Source organism: Halichoerus grypus, chromosome 5 (assembly GCF_964656455.1).
Source record: "Halichoerus grypus chromosome 5, mHalGry1.hap1.1, whole genome shotgun sequence".
NCBI classification, from domain to species: Eukaryota; Metazoa; Chordata; class Mammalia; order Carnivora; family Phocidae; genus Halichoerus; species Halichoerus grypus.
The window spans coordinates 12119479-12136450 of record NC_135716.1 but is presented as its reverse complement, the minus strand read 5'-3'; the positions used below and the strand labels follow the sequence as shown (position 1 = coordinate 12136450).

The 16972-nt window shown below is 41.8% G+C and overlaps 1 long non-coding RNA gene across 1 annotated transcript in view; it reads right to left on the bottom strand.

Moving 5' to 3' along the window:
• Window positions 1–16762, bottom strand: part of LOC118530841 (uncharacterized) — a 176381-nt gene extending 159619 nt beyond the window's left edge. The window contains exon 1 of the long non-coding RNA XR_013447471.1: window positions 16593–16762. This is a non-coding gene — a long non-coding RNA (uncharacterized LOC118530841). The remainder of the gene's footprint in view (window positions 1–16592) is intronic.
• Window positions 16763–16972: the final 210 nt, after the last annotated feature.

The following is a 16972-nucleotide window of genomic DNA, read 5'->3' as shown; positions in this document are numbered from 1 at the left end:
GAGGATGAAATGTGATATTAAAAGCCATGTGCCTAAATCTGGCACACAGTAGATGCCCAAGAATTGTTATTCCACCTTTTTTCTTCCCACCCACTTATCCTAGAGGACTTCTATGATTTTCCTATCCCATTTGTGATTAGGAATCCTTTTGTGCACCAGAGGCTAGAAATCCTGCACTGATTGGAATATGGCAGCCATTCAAAACTCCACTGTCTGTTCTCACTAAGTTCATCTGACCCAATGGGAATGGAGAATCTCAGACTGCTCCATGGGTCATTCTGGAAAATTCCAAATTGAAACTTTCTTGAGAAAAGAGACATTACCTCAGAACTTCCACATGTAGCCATTATGGCATTTCTGTTTATGTGAATGGATATTTTCACCAGTTATTGGAAAAATGCTAAAGCTCGGATCCAGGGCAATAAAGGCAACCCACTCAACCATCAGCTTATGGGATTATGAAAAATATACTTGAAATTAGACAAATGCTCCACCAGGAATTATGGCCAGAACAAATTATCATTTCAAAAAAAAAAGGAAGATAAAGAAACAACAGATTGCTGTCATTTTTCCTTCTTGCCAGTGTCTTTGAAAGATAGACTAGAAGTCTCCAATGAATACCTTAAACTCCAAATGACCATGAAGAGATGAAGGAAGCCTCACGCCTTGGCTGATTGGATGGATGAATGAGTATGCAAGGTTTTTTATTTTTTTCTTCTGTAAATAAATCAATGGAATAGTAACTGAGGAGGGCTTCTTGAAGGGTAGGCATTTGAAGAAAACAATGAAGGATGTGAAATTAGAAGTGAAGTTTGGGGAGAGGATATTTTTGATTAAAAGGAAAGGACAGAGAAAGGCACAGAGAGAACAAAGAAAGTACCATTCATCTCCCATGTGAAGAACCGTCTCTTCACTTTCAGATTCCAGCTGGAAGAAGCAAGAGTTTTCTTTTTTTTTAAATAGAAATCATAAAACTAAAAAAATGTTCTTAAATCTTGTTTCTAATAACATTTTCTTATTTATTAACATATTATTCATTTCTCTTTAAAGAATATTTACTTTGGATAAAAATGAGCATATGCTCAATTTTAAACTAGCATAATTCCATAACCTAATGCAACAATTTTTACTTTCCCTTTGTCTCCACTGTTCTTGTCCAGATAAACTCACATTTATGTAATTATTACCAGAGTGTAGATGCTATTTGATATTCCTTTCAGACATTATTTTGTAAATGGTTTACCATTATCTTTACAATTATTATAATTATTCATAACATTCCATTCAATGAAGAAACCATAATTTAGTTGGATCACTAGAATGTTTCAATGCTTTTGTTTTTGTACATAAATCTGCAAAGAATATCTCTATTAATATGGCCTCTTTACTTCACTTAGTTTCTTTCTTGAGGATAAATTCCCATGAGTGACATTATTGGATCCAAGGATATTATTATCTTTACTGTGGTTCTTGATACATACTACTAATTGTAGTCACAAAACAATTACCAGCTACACACCCACCAGTAGTACATTAGTGAACTAATTTCACTGAGCTCTGACAGCAACGGGTACTACCATTTTTTTAAATTATTGAATAATTTAGCAAGTATACAAATAATCCAAAGAATCTTAACTTTAATGAACTATTCCACTACTACTAATTAAGTCTACTCAGGGATTGTGGTGATAATTCATTTAGAAAGTACTTGTTGAACATTGTTTTTGTTCTCACTCCATGCGTTAAGAACAGGAGGGAAAGACAGGCATGAGGAGAGAGGTAACCAGGGTTTTGGATACATAAGGCCTCTGGGCCCTGGTGAGGATTCTGACTTTAATTTCAGTGCTGTGGGCAGCAACTGTAAGGGAATAAATGATTTTATTTGATCCCTCTCCATCAGGCACTTTTAAAAAATCTTAATGAAGACGTTAGAATCAAGGGCTGGCCTCCATCCCCCAAACAGGCTTGTCCCTAACCCCATGCCCACCATTGTGCAGAGACCACAGTGCCATCCTCCAATCCTTCGGGACAGCACTCTCCATCTCAAAACAAAAAGAAAGGAGGGCACCAAGGGACCCCCTCCCCCTGAAGCAGTGCATCCAACCTCATTTTATCCTAACAAGAATCCTGTAAAGCCGGTCCCGTTTTTACAGATGAGAAAACTGAGGCCCAATGTACTCATTTTGGAAAGACCTTCTGTTTATCTTTCTTACTGAGGGAAAGAAGTTTAGAAGCCACGGCATCCTCAAGGAGCTCTGACAGAATTAGAACCATTTTTACCCTGCCTTTCATTTTTAAATCTCCAAGCTATCTTCACTATTTTCACCTTATAGACACCAGGGCATCCATGCTTCACAAGATTGGCCCATCGGCTGAACTGGTCACCACCTACAACCTTCACCCCTCTCATGTGCATTAGAACTTCCAAACAAGGTTGCCTGGATCTGAGGAGAGTAAATCCACAGAACTAGGAATACGTGAAATTGGAAATCCAAATCTGTATTGTCTCCTATGATTTTGAACTAGCTCCCTCTGCTCCCTGGATCTCAATTCCTCAAACATGCCAGGCAAGGACAGGGGATAAACCAGAGGATCTCCAGGGATCACTCCCATTTCAATGATCTACAACAAAACTTTCCCAGTGGACTGCACCACCAGGAAGGAACAAGGCTGAGAGCTATTTCTCCCCAGAAATGTGATTCTATAGTTTCAGTTTCCTGGAACAACTGAAGACTGTGGTAATAGAATCCATGGAGAGAGACTTTATGTGGCTAATATTCCAAAGCTTTCTAAGTGCAGTAATAAACAGAGCACATCTTGGTGACACAGAAATTACGAGGCAGAGACCATAATAATAACTCATGTCTGCTTCTATTCACCAGAACAGACAAGAGACGCTTCCACTCCCAAGACATCAGAGCAAGAGAAAAAGAAATAATTCCATTAGTTGCCACCACATGTATTTTGCTTTATACTACTTTTTTTTTCCTGCCACCCACTAAAGGAAAACCCGATCATCTGCAGAAGGTGCCTTATGTCTAGGAGTAAGTGGTGGTTAATTAACTGAATCATATGAAGCTAGACATCATGCTTTCCATGCTGGAAAGCAAAGCTCCTGTTTACTAGGCATCCTTGGTTTACAGTAACATACAATCGATAACTGGGAGACAACTTTGAGTATGTCACACTGTCAAAAGATTTCCCAGATTCTGAAAGTTTCAAGAAAACCAGATGATCACATTAGCCAGACTTACTTTCTTATCTCCCGCATCTCAGCATTCCTGTCCCTGAAATAATTCTTGGGAGATTTTTATCTAACTTCTGCTGAATATACCAACATGGAACTTGGCTACTCTACTGTTTTGTGATTCTTCCCATTCCATTTTGTGTGACAGTTTCCAATTATCAGAGTGAGGTATGCCGTCTTGGTCCTGTTGGAGCCAGGCAGGAAGCATTTATTCTTTGACTGCGTGGCTGTTCAAGGTCATGGAATGAGCCTGATACATCTAAGTCTTCTTTTCCCCGTGTTAAGCATGTGCAATTCCTCCCCCATTCCTGGCTGGACAAATCTCAGATCCTGTCCTCATCTCACTTATGCTTCCCGAAGTGGTACCACCTGCCCATTGCACACTCTAAAAAGAAGACACACTACACTTAACACCTCCAATGTGGGCTGTGTCGGAGAAAATGATTGCAACTATCTCCTCATGTAATCAGCACACTCCAACTCTATTAACTTCCCCTAAGCCTGCTTTGTCTTTTTTTCAGCAACTGCGGCATGCATTTGGCGTGTGTTTAGTCCTGCTGTCAGTTTGTGAGCTTTGCTCTCTCTAAGGCACGAGAACGGGTATGCTGAGAATCAGTTGCTGGGTCACTACAATGGAGGACAGAACAGAGCCTCTTGACAAAATCATGAATCAGCCTAGACTGACCTTCCTTTTTGCTGTTCTTGCCCTTCTCTGTCTTTTCCACCCCAACACACCTGCTGAGATTCTCCCCAAGGTAGCAAAGGCAATGGTTGGGAGCTTGGCCTGTGGAGCCAGCCTGCCCAAGGGTCACATCCCAGCTCTGACATTTGCCAGCTCTGTAGATTTGAAACTCACTTAATATCTTTGTGTCTCGTGTATAAAATAATAGTGCCTCCCTCACTGTGTTTGTACGAGGATTTAATGATTTAATGTATGTAAACCACTTAGGACAGTGCTTGGCAAATATTGAGTGTTGCCTGGACTATAGCCCTAGCATGGAATTAGGGACAATCAGGCCTGGGGGACAAGACACTAAGGGTACAATCATTACCCAGGCTCTGGGAACCCATGCCACTTTAGGCTTGTCATGTTTTCTTTCAGACCTTCAATTTCTCCATCTATAAAATGGGGAAAATCAGAGATGATGTCTACGGTCTATCTCTTTCATTTATCAAATGATGATTGTTTGCAAGTCTTCGATGGTCTGGCCCCTGGCATGGGTGGAAAAGCATCCCCAGCCTTGTTGGTAGGTGACAAAAGCTGAGATCTGACTCCTCTTGTAGGGGTTGCTTTTATCATCCAGATAAAATGTAAAGGCAAAATGTTGTGTAATTATGGAAGGCAAATTTGGGAAGACTTCTAAGGACAGTGGCATCTTTTCTAAGCCTCCTTACATCATATCACATAGGCAGACTTCTCACTCCGCAAGCTGCTGTCATTGGGAACATGGGGAAGTATTGCTAAGAACAGCCTGGCAGTCAGGGATAAAAGACTGTGTCATTCTGAGGACTGAAATAGAGAAAAGACTCAACTTTTCATGGAAATACTTGGCTTTGCATGGGCTTTTGAAAACCCACACAATAAACACAGTGGAAAAGGCAATGCACCATGGCAGAAGGCCAGAGGTCTGGGGCTGCCTCAGTTACAAAACCAACACGGCACTTAATTAACCTTGGCCATATGTCTAAACCAACCAGAGATGCAGCCTCTTACTTGGCCCAATGGGATAATAATGCCATGAATGTGAAGACATCACGAAAGCAGGGAAGGACGTTGACTCAGTGGCACTGAGGTTCCTGATCCTCCAAGGCTGGAAGACCTATCCTACAACCTCCTCCATCATTTAGTTCCTGAAGATAGATAAAAAGATGCAGCCACTCTAAAAGATGAAAGTGGATTTCTTTTCTCTCCCTGCTCTATGCCCTTCAATGGCTCCCTTGACATCTATAACTCTTTGTGGTACTACTCACTATCACTCAGTATGTGGCTAGTAATACCTTTTATGATCTGACCATCTCATCTCCTCAGCCTCCTCTCTCAAACACCTGCTTTGAAGTCTAGGATCTAGTTGACTGATCTTCTAATTTCTTGAACATTCTGCAACATTTTCTCTCCCTTTATATTATCTCTTCTGTTTAGCTCATTCCTAATTATCCTCCTCAAGTCCCAGCTTTTTACCTGTTTAACCCTTTCCCGCCAAATCAGCTAAGCTATGTGCTCCCAAAGCCCCTGTACTCCTTCACCATGGTCCTCACCACCGTCGATTGGAACTACTTGTTTAATCTGTTTTCCTCCACCCTGGACTATGTGAATCTTTGTGCAGAGACCAGAGACGTCTCTTTGATTTTCAGTATCCTCAGTGCTTGTCAAAAAGACTCACGTATATTGTCACTCAATAAATACAAATGACTTGCCTGTTAAAGGTAGATGGCATCTTTTCTTGGTGTTCTATAAAGCCCTTCCCTTCACCAAAACCCAACTCCCTTTCTTTTTTGCTTCTTGATATATCCTCATAATTCTCCTTATTTCCGGGACTCCTCCCTGGCTTGAAGAACCATTCCATTTCAACTCTCCTTGTAATAGTTAACTTCAATATCACTTCCTCCAGGAAGGTTCTCTGACTTAGTTCTCAGGCAGTGAGGCATTTCCTCCATCCTGCAACTGGTTTACATGTCTACCAAAAAGAATTACTATATAAATTACTTGTTTACATGCCTACCTCCACCACTAACTTCTAAGGCCTGCGAGTGCAGAAATCTGTTCATCTTTGTTTCCCTTCACTCAGGAGTGTCTGAAAGATGAAAATGTCAAGTGTCTACAGGATGAGAGACCCACTAATTCTTGAAAGGGCTCAGACTACCTGACCCTCATTCCTTCTTTCAATCAACAAATATTTCTTGAGTTTGCTCATTCTAGTCATAGAGTCTCCGTGGAAAACAAAAGCCACTCTGTGATCACTTTGAGATAGGGAGCTTATACTCACCACTAATGATATTTTCACTTACTGGTCCTCCTAAACTTGCTATTACCTTCCTTCTAAAAGACCTCAGGAGAAGTAGACTTATTTAATTTTGCCACAGAATGAATGAAATCCCACAAAGTATAGGTGTTCCATAGTAAAAACTTAGCTGAAATTTTGTGACCACCATGCTATTATGAGACTACCTTTTAGTATGTTTTCTCGATTGCAATATGCCAACTGGCAAAGTACAGCATTGACTAAAATAAACTCTATGATCATCAAAAGTCCATCAGCGATTACTTGGAGGACTAAAATGAGAATGTGGGAAACCCCCAGAGCCACAAGGCTTTCTGCTTCTTCTCATGGGAAGACTCTGTTAATGGCACTGTTCCTGTCCTCCCAAGCTTAGGCTGCTCATGCAGACTCACTGCAAACTCTTTCTGCTTTAACGTCCAGTGATTAATTACCCCCATGATCATGAGAGAGTCAGAAAATAATATAACACTGATTTGGAAAAGCCATTACCCTCTTTCTAGGAATCAAAGCAACACTATGAGGGATCAGGTTACACAGAAATGGATTTCGGATTAGTCACAAAACTGGCTTGACTTGGCCAAACTCAGATTACAGGTTACATTTCTGAAAAGAAAGAGAATAAGATTTTTGGACCCATTGCTTAGAATCTCTTAACCAAGACAGCTTGTCATTAAATCAGTTCGTGGAACATCAGAGTATGTCACGGATCACTTTGCTTTAGACACAGGACAACATAATTGAGTCATTGGAACTAAACAGCATCACCGTGTTTAAAATCCTGGCTCAGCCACTTACCAACTGTGGATATTTGGTAACTTTACTTGATTTCCCTGGGCCTCAGTTTCTCTAAAACATGGATGGCGATAACAGCCACCAGGCAGGGCTATTGGGAAGATCAAATTATGTTCTGGAGGCACTGTTGTCTGGCACAATAGTGTCCGTTAACATTAGTTCCCTGGCATGCTCTAAATTTGAATCCTTCTCATTTATAGAAGGCCAACAGGAGATAATCCAGGGTAAAAATCAAGTCTAGGTATCTTGAAACACTGTGTTATGTAATGTTTCCTAAGGAAATAGACCAGTTCCATCCCTCCCTCACGCCAGTCCCCTGTAACTCACTGACTGCTTCTCTGAACCTCAACTCCTCATCTGTAAAAGGCAGGCATAAGAAGTCTCTCGATGATTATTGTGATGCTCTCATGAAGTAGCCCTTATAAAGGACTTCACTTAAAGCCACAGCAAGTACTGAATAATACTGGCTGATGGACAGCATTAGCATTAATGTTTCTGATTCACACCAATTATGCCTTCCTTCTCAAGTATAAATATGAGTGTCACTGGCAATGTGAAGCAGTGGATGCTGATGATTTTTGATCTTCCCAGTGCCAAAAATCAAAATTAAAATACATCAGAATCATATGAATCCATGACCATTTAAATGGTTGTATAGGGGTGCTCAGTTGGTTAAGCGTCCAACTCTTGATTTCGGCTCAGGTCATGATCTCAGGGTCGTGAGATTGAGCCCTGTGTTGGGCTCCACATTCGGTGAGGAGCCTGCTTAAGGTTCTCTCTCTCTCTCTCTCTCTCTCTCCCTATGCCCCTCCCTCCATCCAAAAAATAAGTAAATAAATAAATCATAGCCTGGGCAGGTGCTTGAGACCCTGGTTTTCAGACTTCCAGGGCTGGGAGTTCCTAACTTCCAAGAACTCACATTGTAAAAGGAAATAAAACACATTAAGACATAATCTCTTCCCCTTCTTCATCACTTAGGGAAAAAAATTAGATCCCCACTGAAAATGACGGGAAATCATTTCAATCATGGGAAAGGACTGATTTCTCTGTAGCCATGGTAATGGGTAACCATCTGAACTGCTTTTAAACCTGTTGAATTGATCTACAACTCCCCTCCATGGACCTACTTTGTCAGGCAAATCAATTAGTGACAGCCCCTGGCTTTGGAAAGCCAGCTTATCAGGAACTGACTCCCTCTAAGAAACACACGTCTGAGTGTCAGTCAACAGCAGTCTCCCCCAAATAACCTCCCGTATGCAGATGTCAGGATACATGGACCTCTAAAAATCCACCGGCCCCTGGACAACACACTTCCCAGCACCCTGTAAGATGCACTGCCCGCTCTGTTGGGTCCAGCAAGCCTTAGCAGCATACTTCTCCCTAATTGAGAGCCATAAATTCAGTGCTGCCTTCCAATCTGAGATGGTGTGAGATAGTGAATGATGATCTCTTGATCCTTTGACACTACTATACACTTTATATAAAATTTATTCCAGACAGATTAGTATTAAAACGCATGTGAGTGTATGTGTTTCAATGACCATAAAAGCATTAGAACAAAACATGTGTTTCCACCGTGGGACTGATCTCACAACCCTGACATCATGACCTGAGCTGAAATCAAGAGTCAGAGGCTCAACCAACTGAGCCACCCAGGTGCCCCAAATATGTTTTTAAATATAGTTTTTACCGTAACAAAAGTCTTTTTTAGAAGAAAAAATATTTTGAATGGCACCAAAGGCAGAAACTAAAGCAGGATATGCTAGTGGTAGAACTTAAACTTCAGTAGGGTAAAATGACACACACCACCACCACTACTAAAATCGACCCCACCACCAGTACCATCACCAACAGAAAACAACATGACCAACAGCAACACCAAAACTGACACACCAGCATCAGCTCCCGCCACGATCACCATTATAAACAGAACTAAAAAGCAGCAACACCAAAACTAACAGCCCCAGCAGCATCAGCTCCCGCCACGATCACCATTATAAACAGAACTAAAAAGCAGCAACACCAAAACTAACAGCCCCAGCAGCATCAGCTCCCGCCACGATCACCATTATAAACAGAACTAAAAAGCAGCAACACCAAAACCAGCAGCCCCAGCAGCATCAGCTCCCGCCACGATCACCATTATAAACAGAACTAAAAAGCAAATGACAGAAAGAAGGGGAAATACTTCTAATATATAGGATAAGGATTAATGTTCTCCATATATAGAGAGCTCTTAAAAATCAGTAAGGAAAGAAGCGGAGGTAGATTTAGCAAGGTCAAAGGATACAAAAGGAACCACAAAAGAAAGAAATGCAAATAGCAAGAAAAAAGGAAAGAACAAAGTATAACAGATTAAAAAGAAACTTCTATGTTAACAATAGTCAGAGAAATGTATATTTTAAAAGATGAGGAATGCCTATTTTTTTTTTATCAAAACTGTTGAGAACATATATTTTCATATGCATCTGGTGGAAAGTAAATTGGTCTAATCTTCCTGAAAGGCTATTTGGAAACGTAAATTAAATGCCAGAAGAATATATGATTTATATACTCTAATTCTACTTCTAGGAATTTATCCCAAGCAAATAATCAGAAAATAGCTAAAGTATTTTCAAAAATGTTTAGTACAATATTGTTCGTAATAATGAAAAATGGAAACAACTCTAATATACATCAATGAAGGGGTGCCTTAATAAAGTACTACATGTCTATGGAGGCAAAACATAGACCACTCTGGAATGCCTAAAAAACTATGTAAATGTGCATCTATTGATATGGCAAAACGTACCCAATATGTTATTAAGTGAAAAAGATTAGGTTGCAATATTCTAGGTACAATATAATCTCATTTTTGTAACATACAATTCACATACATGTATATTCATTCTCTCATTCAACAACAAAAAAATGTGTATCCTCTGTTTTGTGGAAGGCAATGCTCTAACCATTGAAGAAAAGCCAATGAACTATGCAGATGTGGTCCCTAAGCTCATGGAGCCCTGAAATACCCTGAGACAACCTGACTAGAGCATCTGCATCTTCAATTTCCATTTCCTCTCTTCTCTCTCCTCCTCGCATCTCCCCTCCCCTCCTCTCCTTTCCGTTCCTTGCCTTTTATCATATCATCCTCCTCCTCATATTAGCCATGAAAATCCTTGCCCTTGAACTGGTTCCCAGTAGAATGCATTGCCCTGAGATTATAACAAGCCATTGGGCTTAATAATGGATCACAAGCCAGTGGTGATTGGTCGCACCTCACCCTTACTTGCCTCAGTAGCTGTGTTCGTGCCAAGCTTTGAACAGAAAAGCTCAAAACAGGCCAGCATTAGCCAGGGAGGAAAGTGTACTTAATTTCATGTCAAGACGTATCATCTTTCTGAAAGTCAAGTTCCTTAAATGCCTGGAAGGGTAAGGTAACATCACGTAATTTTTATTAGATTTCTCCACTAAGGGATTTTTCTTATTCCTCCCTGCTGATACAGCTTTTGTATACACACATGTATTAGCTCTGTCCCAAAACTCTGGAGAGATCAAAAACCTCCTGAAGTCAGTGGGCTTTGTGCAGCTTTGTACAGTGCTGCACAAAGCCCACTGACTTCAGGGAGTTTTTGATCTCTCAAGAGTTTTGGGACATATTCTTGCATATATATTTGAAGGGGATGCTGAATCGGTGTTAGCCCCAAGCAGGGGGTAGGACCCAGACTCCTAAGCCAAATGCAAAGCACAACAGGGCAAACTGAGATGCTGACTTGGAATGGTGGCGGGGGGGGTTGGTTAACAAGCATGTAATAAAGACATGCGGCAAAATGAGGGCAGACCCAGCACAGGAAAAAGACAGCAGACACGAAGTGCTCAGAGAGCAGGATATATTCTGTGCAGTTTCCAGCAAGCTTTGAGAGTTTGCTCTGGGTGAAATAGCTGCTGATGATGTTAACAAGATTCTGTGGCCTCAGATCCAAGTTCATTAGAATCTATTACTTCTGTCTGCTCACCCCTATAAAGCACCAGTTTTCTGGTGAAGTTCAAACTGTAATAGATGTGAATAATGGTGCATTGAGCGTGGAGGTGCAAATACCTCTTCAAGATAGTGATTTCATTTCCTTCAGATGTATACCAGAAGCGGGATTGCTGGATGCACTCCTATTGTTCATTGCGGTATTATTCACAATAGCCAAACACATGGAAACAACCTAAGTATCCACCAATAAATGAATGGATAAAGAAAATGTGGTACACACACACACACACACACACACACACACACACTGGAAATTATTTAGCCATGAGAAAGAAGGAACTCCTGCCATTTGCAGCACATGGATGAACCTGGAGGGCATTATGGTAAATGAAATAAGTCAGAGAAGAAAGACAAATATTGCATGATCTCACTTACATGTGGAATCTAAAAAAGCCAAACTCCTAGAAACAGAGAATAAAATGGTGGTTGCCAGGGATGGGCGGGGGGGCGGGGGGGCGGTGGTGGGAAATAGGGAGATGTTGGCCAGAGGGTACAAACTTAAAGATATAAGATGAATAAGTTCTGGGGATCTAATGCATAGCATGGTGGCTGTAGTTAACAATACTTAATTATATATTTGAAAGTTGCTCAGAAAGTCTTAAATGTTCTCACCACATACACACAAAAATAAAGGTAATTGTGTGAGGTGATTGATATGTTAAAACTAACTTTCTTACAGTAATCATTGTACAATATGTACATATATCAGATCATCACACTGTATATCTTAAACTTACATGATGTTATATTTCAATGATGCCTCAACAAAACTGGGAAAAAAGAAAACCCTATACTTAAAAAAAAAAAAAAAAAGATGCAATATGTGGAAACCGATTCAAATCCCTGGTTTTATGTTTCTCAAAATCTGGGATGCTGCCATTAGGGGAGCACATGAATGCCACGACCACATGGAAACACCTTGCCTAACACAGTGAGAACATGACTCCCTTCTCAGTTCTCCTGGTTGCTAAGAAGAAAGCATCAGTCGGGTGCTTGTGCTATTATTCTTACCTCTCTGTTATTTGCTAAGCAACATTGTTAACAGGGAATGAGCTTCAAGCTCAGAGTCTTCTAGCAGGAAAGATTATCTAGTTAGAACATACGGACTCTTTTGATATTATATATCTATTCTTTTTTATGTCCTACGTTCACAGAATAATTCTGGTCTTCTCTTCACAGTCCTTTTATAAAGGTAAAGATATTTCTTTAAATAATAACTACCTAGGCAGCCATGAAAATAAGGTGAAATTCATGGACATGTTAGAAAAATAGCTGAATGTGGCAAAAAGAAAAATTTGAAAAATTTAAAGGAGAACACATCCCTGACCCTCTGCTCCTACCAATTTATGACATCTGTCCCCCTGGAATGGTCTATCTTGGCCTGACCACTGACATGCTTTCGTGCATTGGTCCACCTCGTCTTGGTGGCTGCATTCGTTCTCAGTCTGCCCAGGGTCTGCGTGGAAGAGTCACGGCTCCCCTCAGCCCAGTGCACAGAAGAGCTGGTCCGTGCTCTTCCAGCTGTGCAGGGACTTACAACTAGAGTTGGCTTGTTCCAGATGCTGTGGGGCAAAAGCAGAACCTGATCAACAGCCTAACCCACCGAGTGACCGTGTGGAGAAAAGCCCTCTGGTGAACTATGTAGATCAAGACTTTCGTGTAGCCACTCAGATTTGGGGGTGATTTGTCTTTGGGGGTCTCTTACTTGGAAAGCAAGTCTGAGACTGAGGCTGGCACAGAGAATATTTGTTGGGCAATGCTCTCCAAAGACACCTGTGGGGCAAGGGAAAGAATCGAACCTGGGCAGGAGAGGAGGTGGGCTATGGTACACTCACCCCCAGGGCGCAGCTGACTCCACCGGAAGCTCTGAAGTCGTGGGGGCCTCTTCTAGTTGTCCCCAGTGGGAGACGGGGGTGGGCCTTTCTGCCTCCAAACCAATTAGTCACTGAATGAAAGCTGCCCCCAGGAAGCAGTTGTGATGTTTGTGAGGTGACCTTCAGCCAAGGGCAAACCCTGGACAGGACTGAGCTGGAAAACTAAGCTCTTCGGTCCTGAAAAGGAATCTGGGAAATGCATGTCTGGATCCACGCAGGGCCTAACCCCATCAATTCTGACTTCTCTGCAGAGGTTAAGAACTTCCCCATGTTACAATGTTGCAAGTGGCAGAATTGGGATTCAAATCCACAGCTGCCTGACTCCTAAATTTTAACATTGTATTCAACTATCTACCTATCTAAACATCATCCCGGGCCTATCTTTTGTTTGGAGGCCAGTTAGTGGGGTCATTGCCATTTATTAGGGATTTTCTTAAGTGCTGTATTTGTATTAAAATCTTGAGGGATGAGTATGTTCCTTATCATGTGGAAGGCAACCAGAGCTTGGAGAAGATAAGCTATTTGTCCTGGTTGAATGGTTAGTAAATGAGATGTGGATCCCGGAAGGCTTTACTCTAAGACCTACATTCTATTCCTCAACACTGTGGGTCCAAGCAGAGGCTTGAAAGGCAAAGTAACAAGGCTCAGGTCTCTGGGAATGGGCGGCTTATCCATTCTTCCCTGCATGACCACTGACATTCGATTAGGAGGGGATACCCCTTTTAGAAGCTTCATAACTAAGCCTTTTCCAGATCACCCATTTCTTTAACTTTATGAGTGTAGCTGCTGGAGTGTCTAATCCCCTCCGGACATTCTAGAGAGAGATGAGCTTTCCTTTATTAGTGTGCCTGTTAAAGTACAGAGATCAAGACACCTGGTTGGCGGTCTTGATCCTACTACTCTCTGATGAACTTGGACAACTGGGTTTTCTGGACCTCGAAGACAAGGGAGTTGGACACATATATAGGTTCTAAATGATATTTTCTTATGCAGATTCAATGTGTCAAGCATTTGCAGAGCCTGTACTATGTGCTAAGCACTGGACTGGGTCTTATACATTGTGCCAAAGATTTTTAAAGCTCCCTTAACCCGTCAGACAATTCTTTCCAACTGACAAGCAATAAGTAGCTTATTCCAAATAACAGCAGAGGACTGTGATCCCTAGGAGGAGGGAAACAAAATATCTGAGCCCTATAATTGCTCCCAGTTTTTAGGTGGATGTACTTTCTAGAATGCAGTATACGGAAGAACACACAATGAGAACACAGCATTCTCACTTAGTTGAAAAGACTGATACTGCAGGTCAAAGAGGCCAGGGTAGCAATGGAATTAAAATAGAAACTGTCAAAAAGATACCTTGAAAATTCCTATTTTTAATTGGATTATTCATTTTGGGCTGTTGAGTTTTATAAATTCTTTATATACTTTGGATACTAACCCTTCATCAGATTTGTCATTTGCAAATATCTTCTTCCATTATGTAGGCTGCCTTTTAGGGTTTTTTTTGTTTTAAAATTTTTATTTATTTGTCAGAGAGAGCGTGCATATTCGAGCACAAGCACAGGGAGCAGAAGAGAGAGAGGGAGAAGCAGACTCCCTGCTGAGCAAGGAGCCCAATGCGGGGCTCGATCCTAAACTGGGATCATGACCTGAGCTGAAGGCAGACGCTTAACCCACTGAGTCACCCAGGTGTCCCAACCTTTTAGTTTTGTTGTTTCCTTCATTGTGCAGAAGGTTTTTATCTTGATGAAGTCCCAATAGTTTATTTTTGCTTTTGTTTCCCTTGCCTGAGGAGAAACATGCACCCCAATGTTTATAGCAGCATTATCCACAATAGCCAAATTATGGAAACAGCCGAAATGTCCATTGACTGATGAATGGATAAAGAAGATGTGGTATGTATGTGTGTGTATACACACACACACACACACACACACAATGGAATATTACTCAGCCGTCCAAAAAGGACAAAATTTTGACATTTGCAACAACATGGATAGAGCTGGAGGGTATTATGCTGAGTGAAATAAGTCAGTCAGAGAAAGACAAATACCATACAATTTCACTTGTACGTGGAATTTAAGAAACAAAACAAATGAGCAAAGGGGGAAAAAAGAGAGACAAACCAAGAAGCAGACTCATAACTAAAGAGAACACACTGATGGTTACCAGAGGGGATGTGGGGGTGGGGGGAGGGTCAGCAGGAGAAACAGATAATGGGGATTAAGGACTGCACTTGTCCTGATGAACACCAGGTGTTGTATGGAAGTTTTGAGTCACCATATTATACACCTGAAACTAATATCACACTGTATATTAACTGGAATTAAAATAAAAACTTAAAAAAAAACTCAACGTGTTTGGGAAATAAACAATGTGCTACTAAATCACAGATCGAAGAATAAGTAAAAAGGGAAATTATAAGTTATTTTAAAGTAGATCAAAATTAAAACATAAATTTTTGAGATGCAACTAAAGCAGGGCTTTAAAGGGAAACATGAGCCTTCAATGGTAGTATTAGAAGAAAGCACTGAAGTCAATTATCTAAATGCACACATGAAAGAGCTGGATAAAAAAGAGTAAATTAGGGGCGCCTGGGTGGCTCAGTCGGTTGAGCATCTGTCTTTGGCTCAGGTCATGATCCCAGGGTCCTGGGATCGAGCCCCGCATCGGGCTCCCTGCTCCACGGGAAGCCTGCTTCTCCCTCTCCCCTCCCCCTGCTTGTGTTCCCTCTCTCGCTGTGTCTCTCTCTGTCAAATAAATAAATAAAATCTTTTAAAAAAAAGAGTAAATTAAACCGGAAATAAACAGAAAAACAAAAAGGGCAATAACGAGGGACTAACACACGACAGCGTGCAGTACCGTCAGAGATGGAAAGCAGTCGGGCAGCTGCCTGCCCTGGGAGTTTGAGGGGTCGTGGGCAGGAATGCACGGACACTTCAGGCTACAGAACTCTTCTCTGCTCACTGTAGTGGTGACTATGTGCATATGTAGACTTTTCAAAACTAACTGAAGTTTACACTTGAAATGAGGGTGTTTTATTGTACGTAAATTCTTCCCCACTACTTCTGATTTTAAGAATTTTAACAAGTGCTTCAACAGTCGCTGAAGATGCCGTGTGCAACATTAAAGATGGAAAGACAATGATGGCGATTCTGAGGATGCAGCTAATGTAATGCGGTTAAACACCTACTACGCTCCAAACACTGACCAAAGGCAGTCTGCATTGAATATATGACATATCACACACACACAAAAAAACCCTAGTGGTAGGTTTCATCACCCCCCCCCCATTCTTCCAGACAAACAGACTAAGGCGTAAGAGTTTAATCAAGTGACCCACGGCCGTACAGATACTAAGGGAAGGAACAGAGACCGAAAGACGGATCCGCGTGTGCTGACCGCCAAGCAGCAGTGTGGTGGGGACACAGATGTGTCACGGCCAGCCATCGCTTGTGGAGGGACCCAAACATTATCTTCCCCCAAACTGTGTGTTTCCATTTGATTAGCTTGGCAGTCGTCCCTCCTTCTGTTTTGACTTACTGTCTTTTGTCTGCCTCGTTCACAGTGAACTTGCAGTCTGCTCTGCTTTCTTTGTAATGCCTCACGTGGTTAGTGTTTCATACCACCCCGCCCCCTCCTCCATTCTCACCACTCACCTCTCATGCTAATTTGATGGAGGATTTGGTGTTCTCTGGCTGGCATGAGTCTCGCAGAGCATGCACGCAGGACAGCGCTCTGTACAACGGAGCTTCCTTTTCTTCTCCATCTAGACTCAGTCTTTCCCGTTGTGGCAGGTAGCATGCCACGGGCAACGGGCCAGGCTGCACACACAATCTGTTTAAGGGATGGAAACAGAAGAGGAACTCAGAGACACGCTCTCAGCTTTTAAGCATTTTACAACATATGTGCCGGGAAAGTGTCCCACTGGCTGCGTTATCCCAGAGCCTAGGTGTCTAGGGCGAAGCGAGACAATGCCGCAGCGAGGACAAGCGCACCCAAGCGTGTCGGGCTGGCAGCAGCTGCCATAATGCTGCCC